This window comes from Dipodomys spectabilis, unplaced genomic scaffold (assembly GCF_019054845.1).
Source record: "Dipodomys spectabilis isolate Male_0828 unplaced genomic scaffold, ASM1905484v1 ptg000050l, whole genome shotgun sequence".
Taxonomy (NCBI): Eukaryota; Metazoa; Chordata; class Mammalia; order Rodentia; family Heteromyidae; genus Dipodomys; species Dipodomys spectabilis.
This window is the reverse complement of record NW_024870727.1, coordinates 11,910,912-11,924,280: the sequence shown is the minus strand read 5'-3', so window position 1 is coordinate 11,924,280 and position 13,369 is coordinate 11,910,912.

Genomic DNA, 13,369 nt, shown 5'->3' with positions numbered 1-13,369 from the left:
CATTAATTCCAAAAGTACAAAATAAACTGAAGCACCTCTGCTGCTAGTCTCAGTGGGTTTCCTCCTCACATTTAACTGGCTCTCAGTAGACATACTCCATTCATCTCAAGATTTTAACAAGTAAGCTTTGTAGTTTCATATGGTCCTGGTGAGATGGGACCAATTTGGGAGACAGACAAGCCATTTTGCATGACAGTAAGCATGCATGAAGAAAGTATTAAACAAAGGGTTTAGTCATAATGAGCAGTCTGGAAAAGATGTCCTTTTCCTAAAGCTTCAAGTTGGGAAAACAAGACAAAGTTTTCAATAGAATATGGACTGAGAAGAATTTCTGAATTCTTGTTTGTCTTTAAAATAACTTAATCAAATCTATCCCTTTTCTATCATCTTTTTCCCTGATAAATAATTTTTTTAAAGTATAATAATAAAACTGTACACAAAAGAGAGGAAAATAAACCATAGGAACAGATTTTAGAAGTTTAAGAAAAAGGTTGTTATGAAACAATATTGAAAGATTTGCCACTCATCACCATAGATTACATTCATAGACTGCTTTGTTAAGGAAAATCCTTTGTACAACTACTTAAAGATTATAATAGTAATAAAAGAAACTAGTAATCAGAAAATCAAAAACTTTCAGAGACTTTTGTATCTTGGCAAATGAAATAATTTCAAAATACTGATGTTTAATTCATAGAAGGTTACCATCTTTTAAAAAACATAAAAATTTGTAAGCATGTATATTTGGTTATGGACTTGGAGCATGTCAGTAAAGACTTCTGATGCTTATATTAATCAAAAACTTCAAAATTTCCATTATATGACAGTGTATTTGTATAACTTTAGTGATCTCTACAGGAGGGTCATGATAAAGATGCATTGTATGTTTTGAGATTATGATGAACACATTGAAGAAGTGATGTTTGCTCCGGGAGCAGGAGGCTCACACCTGTAATTCTAGCTACTCAGGACGCTGAGATCTGAGGATCATGGTTCAAAGCCAGCCCAAGCAGGCTTATGTCCAATTGACCACCAGAAGACTGGAAGTGTCTCTGAGGCTCAAGTGGTAGAGTGCTAGACTTGAGCTGAAGAGCTCAGGGACAGCATCCAGGCCAAGTGTTCAAGCCCTATGACAGAAAAAAGGTGATGTTTGAAACATCCTTTCACCGATTGCAGAAAAGGAATAAAAGCCTAAAATAAAAAGAGAATAATGTGTTACTTATAATAACTACAGATAAAAGGACTTCCTTTAAGTAAACCTATTTAAAAATGACATGCAAGTCCACTAAAGATTCTGCCAAATGCATATTCCAAATGTGTGAAGATCAAATGTGTTTGACTGGAGAAGAGGTAGTGTTTGCTGGGACTGGGGCTTGAACTCATGACCTGGGTATCATCCGATACCTTTTTCACTTAAGGCAGACACTCCACTACTTGAGCCATGGATCCACTTCTGACTTTATGATGATTAAATGGAGATAGGAATCTCAAGGTCTCTCTTTCCAGGGTTAATTTGGAATAGTGATCATCAGACCTCAGCCTCCAGAGAGCTGGGATTATAGGCATTAGCCACCAGTGCCAGGCTGTGAACACTTTTCAACATAGATTATGATACAGATAGAATTAAAATAATTCTTCCCTATAGAAGGCACCATGCATGCATGGTTTTGTTGTATTTTAGCGCACCTCATACTTTTATTTCATTTCTATTTTGCCAGTGCTGAGGCTTGAACTCAGGGCCTGGGCACTGTCCCTGAGCTTTCTACTTCAAGGTTAGCATTTCACTACTTGAGCCACAGCACCATTTATGGCTTTTTCTATTTCATGTGGTGTTGAGGAATTGAACCCAGGGCTTCATGCATGCTAGGCAAGCATTCTACCACTAAGCCACATTCCCAACCCATCTCTTATTTTTATGAGAAATTTTATATATTATAAGTAGACTTTTAATGTTTTTATTGTAAAAATACTGTACAGAGGGGGTACAGTTACGTAAGTAAGGTAAAAAGTACATTTCCTATCGAGTGTTGTTACCTCCTCCTTTGTTTATTCCCTACCATTTCTTCCCTTCTCACCTCTCCAACTCCTCCCTCCCCCCTCCAAGTTGTAAAGTTCATTTTCAACATAGTGTCTTGTACTGTACATCTCATTGTTACAATGGGTCAGCCTGTACCCTTATTTCAACATTTTGTTATTTCCTTTCCCCTTTCCAAATTAGAAAAAAATGTATATAGAAGATGCAAGACACCGACATCAAATACAATGAAAGAGGGGATAACTAGTTTTATTTCAGGTTGGTTAGAGCTTTTGTAAAAATTTCATTAGAACTTTTATAAAATTTGCAAATTCCTATTTATCCCTTTAATGTGTAAACTGTTGTGCTTTCAAATTTCTTTTCTACACCCTGTAAATTAGTGAATCACTCCATGTTTTAAAGCTCAAATTGCTTATCATGCTCTGAAACCAGACTTCATCCTTCATCGCTATCAAAATCTTTGTGTTAGTAGCAGATTTCCCTGGAGAATTTTGCCTAATTGACCTTTTAAATTTTCAAGCTCCATAATACTTTGTGCAAAAATTAAATTGTCTTCCTTGTTAGAACTAGAGGAGACCTTAAAGTTCATCTAATTCTCATTTTCCTTTCATGGGTGAGTTTAATTTACTTTTGCGAGGTTATAGGGATAATAAATGCAAAATAAGGACCAGAATTCAGGTCTCATCAGTTTCAGAACAAGCCATTTTCTGTTCATTTCTTTCCTAAATCCTCTGTGCTTTCCTTCTGCGTTCTTGTGCATGCATGCCTGCAAGTGTGTTTTCAGAAATGAATCAACTCAAATATAAGCAAATGTCTTTTTCAATTGTCAGCATTGTTGTTGTTGTTGTTACAGGTGATCATGGGACTTGAACTTCAGCCATGGAAACTGTCCTTGAGCTCTTTTGCTCAAGACTAGCCCTCTACCTCTTGGAGCCACAGTATCACTTCTGGTTTTCTGATGGTTAATTGGAGATAAGTCTCAAAAACTTTTCTTCCCAGGGCTGGCTTTAAACCTCAATCCTCAAGTCTCACCTCCTAAGTACGTAGGATTGCAAGCATGAGAAGTCTGCTCAATGCACCTTTTTAAATTTAATCTAAATTTTTTAATTTAAACATTTTTAAGTTTAAATTTTCAAAACTTCAAAAGTTTGTAAAGGAGGTTATGATTTCATGTGCCCAAGTAAATGTCCAGAACTTGCTTGTCAGAGTTACCTCCTCCTTTATTCTCCATCTTCCCTTCTCTTCACTACCCAGACCCATTTTACAGTCTCCTTGATCACGTGTGTGCTTTATTCACATGTGTTCTGACAGCAGTTGCTTCTTTTTTTTTTTTTTTTTTAATTTAATTTTATTTTATTTGTGAACATACTGTACAGAGGAGTTACAGTTACATGGGCAGGATAATGTGTACATTTCTTACCAAGCATTGCAGCCTCCTCCTTTGTTTATCCTTCACATCCCTTCCCAGCCTCCCCCCTCCCCCCCTAATCCCAATCCTTCTCCTTCCTCCCTCCCCCCAGCCCCCCCCCCCCCCCCGCACCAACATTGTAAAGTTCGTTTTGGACATGACAACTTGTACTTCTCATTGTTGCAACAGGTCCACCTGTATCCTTAAACAACTGGTTTTTCCCCATCTCCTCCACAAGTTATACTGACATCAAATGTAGTGAAAGCAAGGGTTATACTGTGGGGGAGGGACATACAAAGCAACAAAGAGATAATCTTATAAATGTGTTAGAAACACATGCATGAAAGAAAAAAACATTAAAATACACATCTAAGGGTTCATTTTCCTGACATCACATTATCTGACCTTTTCCGCTTGACTCATACATATACTAGATATTACAAATAAGGGAAACCATGGGACCTACGTTTCTTTGGGCCTGGCTTACTTCACTTAATATAATTTTTTCCAAGTTTTTCCATTTCCTAACAAATGGGGCAATGTCATTCTTTCTGATGGAGGCATAGAATTCCATTGTGTATATATACCACATTTTCTTGATCCATTCATCTACTGAGGGGCATCTGGGTTGGTTCCATATCTTAGCTATGGTAAATAATGCTGCAATAAACATAGTTGTGCTGGTAGCTTTAGTGTGGTCTTGTTTGTAAACATTAGGGTAAATGCCCAAAAGTGGGATTGCTGGGTCATAGGGGAGCTCTATGTGGAGTCTTTTGAGGAACCTCCATACCTGACAGCAGTTGCTTCTTATCTCAATTTTTATTCAGTCATTCCTGTCCCAAACACCCTCTCCTTAACATTTTTCAGCTTCTGATTCTTATTTTTGTTAAACCGTCTGTTGATTATTTACTTTTTAAAAAATGTACGTCACAGAGATTCACTCTTGTGTATTCTGTACTTGGTATCATGCATGAAAGCATATGCCTCTATGGGTAATTATATGGAAGAACAAAAAAATATGCACCCTTTGTCTTTCTCACCATTTTCCACATTAAAATCTAACTCAGATGTTAGAATTCTAGGCTCAAACCCATCAATTTTCTTTCCTTTGTGGCTGTGGGAAAGCCTGGAAACTCTTGCTTCATTCTCTTGCTAAGTATGGCTATTGATTGACCCATTGCCAGAGTCCTTGCATTTCATACTCAAAGACATCAACCTCTGTGGTATTTCTTCGTGGAACATTCCTTCTCTCCCCTCCAGCCTTGAGTGTCTTGAGAACTAGTCCTTTCACTGATCATTTGCTCATTCATTTAGTATGCACTCACTCATTTATCATTTACTTGTTGAACCACTTCCATACCAGGTGTAGGCTTGGGGGTAAGTGGGTATGCCAAAGTAATGATTTCTCTATTACTGGGGCATGGATCTGTCTCCATCTGGGTGTAGCGAGAAGCTTGCTGCCCTGTGCCATTTCCCAGGAGTAGAAATGACTACATTTCATCTCATAATACATTCCAGCTATACCTCTGTATATTTCTATCAGTTTGTCCACTGCAGCAATAATGCTATGCTTACTTGCTTTTTTTTCTTTTTGTGTTCTTTTAGACATTTTATAACATCTTGAAGCCAGCTTAACAATTATGTCTCCATGAATTGAATACCAGTAGTATTTATTTCATTTTTACTTTCACATATGACATCAAACTAATGTATCCTTAAAAAATGTTATTTTCCTCTTCTTGGTTTTATAAAAGTTTGGTTTTGGTCTTGTGGCATTTCATAACATTAACAAAAATATGGATTTACTAAAAAAAATGAATCTGCACTCACTTTTGCTTTCTGTACCTTGGAAGTTAATTATGAGTGATCTGGATGGCACTTACTGTATTAAGCATGTGCACAGAAGACATTGTTTAGGGGGGATTTGATTTTCATCTTTTCAACTCAAGAGAGACACAAGTGTGATCTTCACCATCATGTAGCTTTAGAGCCCTCCTCATGCTCCTGGTTTTGAAGGGATGTAATCCACTTTTCGAAGCACTCAGCATTATATGTTTAATGAATTGTAGCATTTCCCAATAGTTAGAGGTAACTAGGGAAGATAAAATCGGTCTCCAGGTGACAAAAAAAGGAATTTTCAGTAGAAAATACATTATGTGTTTATTGTTGTTGTTGTTGCTTTTGTTGTTGTTATCGAGAATGAAACTCACTTTGCTAATTTGGTGAAATTGAAAGTGCTGTGTCAACATTTTCCAGAAAAAGGGAAACAGGTTCCTTGTCTCTGAGTAGGCCTCTCTATGAGTCTATCACCTATTGCCTATGTAGGTAAGCAGCTATGGTCTTACCTATCCCTCATCTTTCTATTTCTCTATCTGTGTTAGATGCTAGGTAGACAAATACATTACATCATCTGTTTATTTTTCCATCTATCTATCTATCTATCTATCTATCTATCTATCTATCTATCTATCTATCTATCTATCTATCTATCTATCTATCTGCCTGCCTGCCTGCCTGCCTGCCTGCCCGTCCGTCCGTCTGTCTGTCTGTCTCTTTATCTCTAGGGAAAAATTCACCCTTATTCTGTAACACATGACAGTGTTCATATTTATTGGTATCCAATGAAACTTAAAGAAAAGTCATTTGTTTCATTGCCTTATGTCTGCCTAGGACACAAACAAGAGTTGGAAGGAAAGATGGGAAGGGCTTCTGAACTCTCCAAGTGTCCTATCAAGAGTGAATCCAAAGGCAAATTTAGTTTGGACTGCAGTTGGAATCCCTGACATATTTGTTTCTAGCTTAATGTTCTAGAGAAGCTCCAAGTGGAAAACTGAGTTTATTTGCTTGTGGAATCAGCCTCAAATGAGGACAAATGCTAACATGGCTGTGACCCACATGTGCTCTCAAGAATAAAAGGACGTGAAGACAGGGAGAGAAAAGCCAAGGGAAGAGGGCACTGAAGGAATCACATGTTCACTCCACTTGGTCACCTGACCTTCATTTTCTTACTTTCGGGGAGAAGAGTTAAGCCAGCAGTGGAGGGAAGCAACGTGGAGGAGGATTTTCTGTATTCATGAGGGCTCCAGGTGAGAAAATGCCATACTGGGGAAGAGGAAGAGCAAGTAGACCCCACAATATCTCAACACTTGGAACCTAACAGTAACACATGTGGCATTCTGGTCTGTGTGCCTTGGCTTCCCTCTGTCATGGTGTCAGCGTTCACCTAATGTGCTTACTAGAACAGAGGAAGGCATGCTAATGAAGAGAGGACATGGTAAACTATGGATGAACTTGTCTGAGTTCTTAAAGACATCAAGTTTTGGCTAGGTGATGGCTTGGGTATAATATCAATGTGAATATTAACATTACCTTGATTTTCCTATTTGCAGATAAACTCTATTGTACAGATTCATTCACAGATCCATTCACAGTTTAAATGGACTATAGTACAAGGTATGTGATAGAGACAGTTGTATACCAATCTTGTTTGCTGTGTACCAAATTGTGTTCTCATTATTACAACCAATGTGCACAAAGAGTGTCTTGTGAATTAAAAAAAAAAAAGAAAACAAGAAAAAGAAAAAGAAAACTGTCCTAAATTTACTTTCTAGACAATCCTTGAAAAAGAATCACAGAAATTCTTCGTAAGGCCTTCAGTAAAAGACAGCATTGGTGTGCAATGAGGCAGGGAATAAACAATAATCACTGAAGATATTAGTCAAACACTGTGCCACAAACATGTAATAGGAGTTTTATTTCTATCCAATTTCCTTATCAAATTACCCAATTAACAACTTCTGTAAGAAGATATCAAACTATTTTGGAAACAAATAGAGGAATGTTTAAGGAAAAAGTACATCTTAAAGCTATTTAACAACAAAAAAAAATGCTTCTCTTCTGAAGCATAAAAATGTAGTCTTTCTTTAGAAACTTCTAAACTACAAAACTTTTTGAGACAATTTAATGAGAAATTCTGTCCTTCCCTTCTATGTGAATGTTTGATTCTTACTGTGACCTTCCTTCTTTTATAACACTACCTAAAAGATGTTAAAATGTTTCATTCACATTTAACCACTGGCAGCAATTTTTTTTAAATCATTAAAAATTCATGACTTACCTAAAACAACACAGTTTCTTTATTTTTATATCTGCTTTTTTTCTAAATATATATTTTATACAGTAAAGATACTGTACAGAGGGGTTACAGTTACATGAACAAGGTAATGAGTCCATTTCCTATTGAGCATTGTTACCCCCTCCTTTATTTTCCCCTACCATCCCTTTCCTCCCCACCTCCCCAACTCCTCCCTCCCCTCTTCTACCCCACCAAAGTTGTAAAGTTCGTTTTCAACATACTGTCTTGTACATCTCATTGTTACAATGGGTCATCTTCTATCCTTATTTCAGCCTTTTGTTATTTCCCTTCCCCTCCCCAAATTAGAAAAATGTATATACACAATGCAAGACACCAGAATCAAATACAGTGACAACAAGGGTTGTATCATGGGGGAAGAACATACAACAACACAAACATACAAAAATCACATAGTACATTATAAGTACTAAAGATATCCAAGCCTTAAGAAGTGTAAACACAAATACAATTTCATGAAATTGAATCTTTGTACACAGGCAGTTTTATTGGAAAATTTGGATTTATGTTTATTTATGAGTATTCCTGTTTAGATTGGAAAAACTAGGTACACAGGACTGGTATTACACTAGACTTCCCAAGTGGCGATATCTATGCATTTATGTGTATGCATGTGTGAAGTAAGTGTGTATCTGCTGATATCCAATAATTTGTTTTTAAAAAGAAGAGAGAAAGCTTGGTGCTGCTAGTTTTTGCCTGTAAAATCTAGTTGCTTAGCAGTCTATAATCTCAAGATTGCCACTACAAACAAGTCAGGATGAAAAAGTCCAATAAACTCAGCTTTTAAAATAGCCATCAAAAAGCCATCCTAGAAGCATGACTCAAGTAATGTAGCAACAATTGAGCAAGCGTAAGGACTTCTAGTTTGAACAAGAGTGCCAGAAACAAAATTTTTTAAAAATGAAACTAAAAAGAAATAGGAATGAAAGAAATAAGAAATGAGAAAAATTGAACAATCATGTTCCTGATAAAGTGATACAAGTATAATTAGTCATTTCATTTTAAAATACTGGTTTTGCATTTATAAGATTATTTCTTTGTTGCTTTGTATGTCCCTCCCCCACAGTGTAACCCCCGCTTTCACTATATTTGATGTCAGTATAACTTGTGGAGGAGATGGGGACAAACAAGTCGTTTAAGGATTCAGGTGGACCTGTTGCAACAATGAGAAGTACAAAATGTCATGTCAAAAACGAGCTTTACAATGTCGGTGTGGGGGGGGGGGGAAGGATTGGGTGGGGGGGGAAGGGGGAGGCTGGGAAGGGAGGTGAAGGGTAAACAAAGGAGGAGGCTGCAATGCTTGGTAAGAAATGTATGCATTATCCTGCCCATGTAATTGTAACCCCTCTGTACAGTATGCTCTCAAATAAAATAAAATAAAATTAAAAAAAAATAAAATAAAATACTGGTTTATTGGGATAGCTAATTAAAAATCAATGGTTAAAATATTACTTACAATATACAAAAATATTTCTAAGTGTATAACTTTAAATGTGTTGTTTTTGTTGGTCTATAAGAAAACTATGTTAGAAAATTGTTTTAGTAACAGATGGATAGTTATGGGAGTTTTCTTTCACAATTTCCAGAAACTTAAATGCCTAAAGTTTTTGAAAGCAATTTAAAAATAGTATGTCCTGTATAACAGTGTAAATATTTTTATTTGTTGTATTGGGATTTGAACTCAGAGCCTTGGGCTTGAGACAAATCTTAAGCCCCCAAATATGAATAGATTTAACATAATTATCCTCTGTGAGAGCAAATTAAAAGAAAATAGGAACCCTTGGAGATATATATATATATATATATATCTTTTAATTTTAAATTTTTATTGTAAAGGTGATATAAGAGGTGATATAATTAGGTAGGTCAGGTATTCAGGGTATTATGTATGCAGTTTTGATAGTATAACAATTTATTATACTATGCTACTTTTTCCTCCCCCAAATTTTTGCCCAAACTGTTAGACTTATAATGTCCTCACTTTCCTGTATGCTATCATGAATACTGTAATGCCCAAAAATTATTTCTGCCATTGCCCATATGAAATTCTGTAATTTTATTACTCTTTATATCTAATTACATACTCCATCATCAACTTCTAGGTTTCTGTGTACTGATTTTTCCAGATTCTCTGTGGTCATTATTCTCTTATTCTTTGATATCTATGAGATTCCTTTCAGTCTGTCATATCTACATGAAAGAGAGGCATGCTTTGTGAATGGATTTTAAACATACAGGAAGAAAGTTCTGAACTTAATTCAGAAAATTTAAAAAGTCATATAAAATTCTTAGAAAAGACAAGACAAAATTCAGCTCAGTAGCACACAATTTAAATGGCTACCACATTCAAGGGCAAGGTAGAAGCATGTTCCTTTGCCAGTTATGAATGAAGAGGTGGCTTAAGGTCTTAGTTAATTCTCAATACTCTATTGCCATGAAAATCAGTGCATTCTAATTCCATGTTTTGACATTAAAATTTGGCCTCTGCTTGGGTAGAACATTTTATTCACTACATATGGGATCATCAGAAAACTTCTATGTTAAGCAGAGAGAATATTTTGTTTTTAAAATTTTAAAGGTCATTTCCATCTCAACGGACTATACCAGATCCCCTTCAAATAATTTTATTTCCACCTCCAACTCCAGCAAATTGAATTAATTGATCCAACATGTTTTCAATATATTTCAGCTTTGAAATAAAACAGCCGCAACATTATTTAAGCTTAGTAACAAAACTATCTATCTATAGATAAATGTACGATAATTTTTCCTGGACAAATATAGCTATATGTCTTTAAATTTTTCAGTGGAAATTTAAACTTTGTCATTTTACCTTATCAATCAATTTAACATAGAATGATACAACCCAACATCTAATGACCATGCTTAAGATACAAGCTGCCATTGATTGAATTTAATTTCTTTTTAAAAATGTAAAGAAGGTTATAAATGCAGCCTTCTTTATTTTAATTTTTAATAAATATCTAACAAATCATAGTTCTATCTGTAATCTAGGGATGCCAACACTCTTAATGAACAATAATAGGCATTTTTTTCAAATAGTAAGTATTAAATAATGAAAAATTTATTTTAGTGATCATTAATTGAAGCTAAATTAATAATTCAACTACCTTAAATTATCACAAAAGTAAAATTTAGTAAAAGTGGCAACTGCATGTACTTTAGATGATTAACCAGGACATACACAAAATTGTTTTAATTTTTAAATTCAATTCTCATATATATACCTTTTATAAAATAGAATAAGTCAATTATATGTAAACAATAACAATTTAGAATTCAATATTTGGTTGCACTTTTCTGTTTAATAAAGTCTTCCTGTGCTGTAAAAAAAAAGTTATTTCTTTTTCTTTCCAACCAGCAGATGTTCTGAGTTTGTGTTTTTCTACAGAGAAACTTAGTAACCAAGTCCTTACAGAGTGAGTGCTAGAGAGACATTAAAACTGTGCTGATTATTTTTTACATCATAAAATACAAATTGTTGTTGGACAACAATGGAAGTAAACGCCATGTGGATGATGTTTGTGGGTGGCAGGGTAAGGTTGCTTCCCTCACTTTACATTACAAAGCTTTTCCTCTGCACTCTGACAGTCTTTCCATAGCAAATTTTATTGTCGGCCATTGCTGCCCTACTCCACATTTTATCATTTTCCACATCCCCCATTTCACTATCGATTTTTGTCATGCATCCATACTCTTAAACTTGACCGGATGTAAACGTTCAAGTTCAGTAACTGAGAGTGAATTTTCCGAGAATAACCAAGTAGAACACTTGCGTAGCTATTGAGCTTCAGTATGGCTTCAGCTACTGCAGATTCTTCCCCACATCTTTTTCTAAAGAGAACAGGAAGTTTCTTCTCATTGACATGTAGTGTGAACATGGTACTTAGCTCCACCATGCACCTATATCAACAGCATGGAAGGAAGTGTTGAGAGACTGGATGAATCCCAATGTGACTCTTTTTTATGCATTTCACCTGGGGAAGATATAATTATAAGAGTCATCTACATTTAGTATCCATGTGCTACAAGACATACATGAGCCTCACCAATATAAGACAGACACTGGAATTCAACTATCAGTATTTTAACACTAGTTAGCACTGTGGACAGCAATGGTTTTGTTGTCTTGGCTTTGATGTATAATCACACAATCACAACATTAAAGTTAAAGAAATGTAGGTAACATTTAATGAAAGGCATAACAAGTCCAACAAAAAAGAATACTAAAGAGATGTAGTATTGGTGTTTAAGAGGCCATAAATTTCCAATCTTGTAATGAGGCAAAGTAAGAGGACAGGTGGTTCACATTTTCTGATGTGGTTCTTTAGATACACAGGCTATTACAAGAAATGTCTCCAAAACAAAAGCAGTCCTGTGTGTGTGTGTGTGTGTGTGTGTGTGTGTGCATATTTCATGAAATAAATTCCTATTCATCATTTTTCCATTTGAGAATAATATCTTGTTGATTACAATGTTTAGAAATCTTTTCTTGGAGAAGGAAGGAATACTAGAAAGGAATAAAAATATGCTGCCTCTTTTCAATTTGTTGTGGTAGAGTTTTGAAAGCCTCTCAGAATTCAGAGGAAATAATAGTAAAGATGAATCTTATAAATGAGATCAAATGATAAGAAAATGGTTAGTGATGAAGAGATGTAGAAGAGTTGAGAAACTGGGAAGCCCAGAGAGGGAGCTGGGTGCTTGCTCCAACTTTACTATAATGTCTCATTACCACAGCTTGAGGGCAATTGTTATGCATTTCACAGCTGTTTGGTTTGCCAATGCAGCTGCTACCTACAGAGGATTATTAGGAGAAGTGAAGTCTTGTAAACTATCCAGAAACCCTCTTGAAGAATGAGAAGCAACAGATATTTATTCAGCTCTAAGGTGTCAATTGAAGACATGTTGGTAATTCATAAGGATGCTTCCTTAGACTTTTCAAACAATCCTCTCTCCCTTCATGCATATAACAAAATGATACATTTCTCACTTTGGAAAATTTAGAATGAATTGCAATGATTCTGTAGTCTTATGTAGATTATTTGAATCAATTATTTCATGTTTGTCTTTGTATCTTTTAAATATTAACATTAAGGTTTGGGGTTGTTGTGAAGAAAATAAAAGAACCTTGGGAAATTATTTTAAAGATTTTAGAATTTATTTTTTTAAATGTTTCTACTGAACAGATGTAAATTCTCCCCCCAAAATGCAGTAGCAATTTTTCAACTTCTCATGGAACTCAGTTGTAGAGTTGTAGATACTATATAAAGGGATATTTGTAACTGATAAAGATCTTCTTTTTCTTACGTGGAAAATGACAGATATTGAATTCACTTGAAAAGAGTTAAACAAGTTCAAATCACTGTGTCAAATCTATAGAACTTTCAGTTTCATTATGTAAAAGTTTATTTAAATTTTTTCTTCAAACTTCCCATTTTATTGTTTTGATTAAAAGCAATAATGGAATAAGATTATAAAGGCAAGAACATTGATTCTGATACATGTAGTAGTTTGAGTATATTGTGAAAGTTTTTAATAAGTATATAATATACTGATATCCTCTTTCCTTATGTACATAAAAGACAGTATAAAGAAAAACTGCATTTATATATCATAGAAATATGAACATATGTGAATTTACAAACAAATTTTATCTTAAGTCAGAGTTCTCTGTTTAAAAAGAGTATAGCCTATAATCTTAGCTACTCAGGAGGCTGCAATCTGAAGATCACAGTTCCAAGCCAAACCAAGC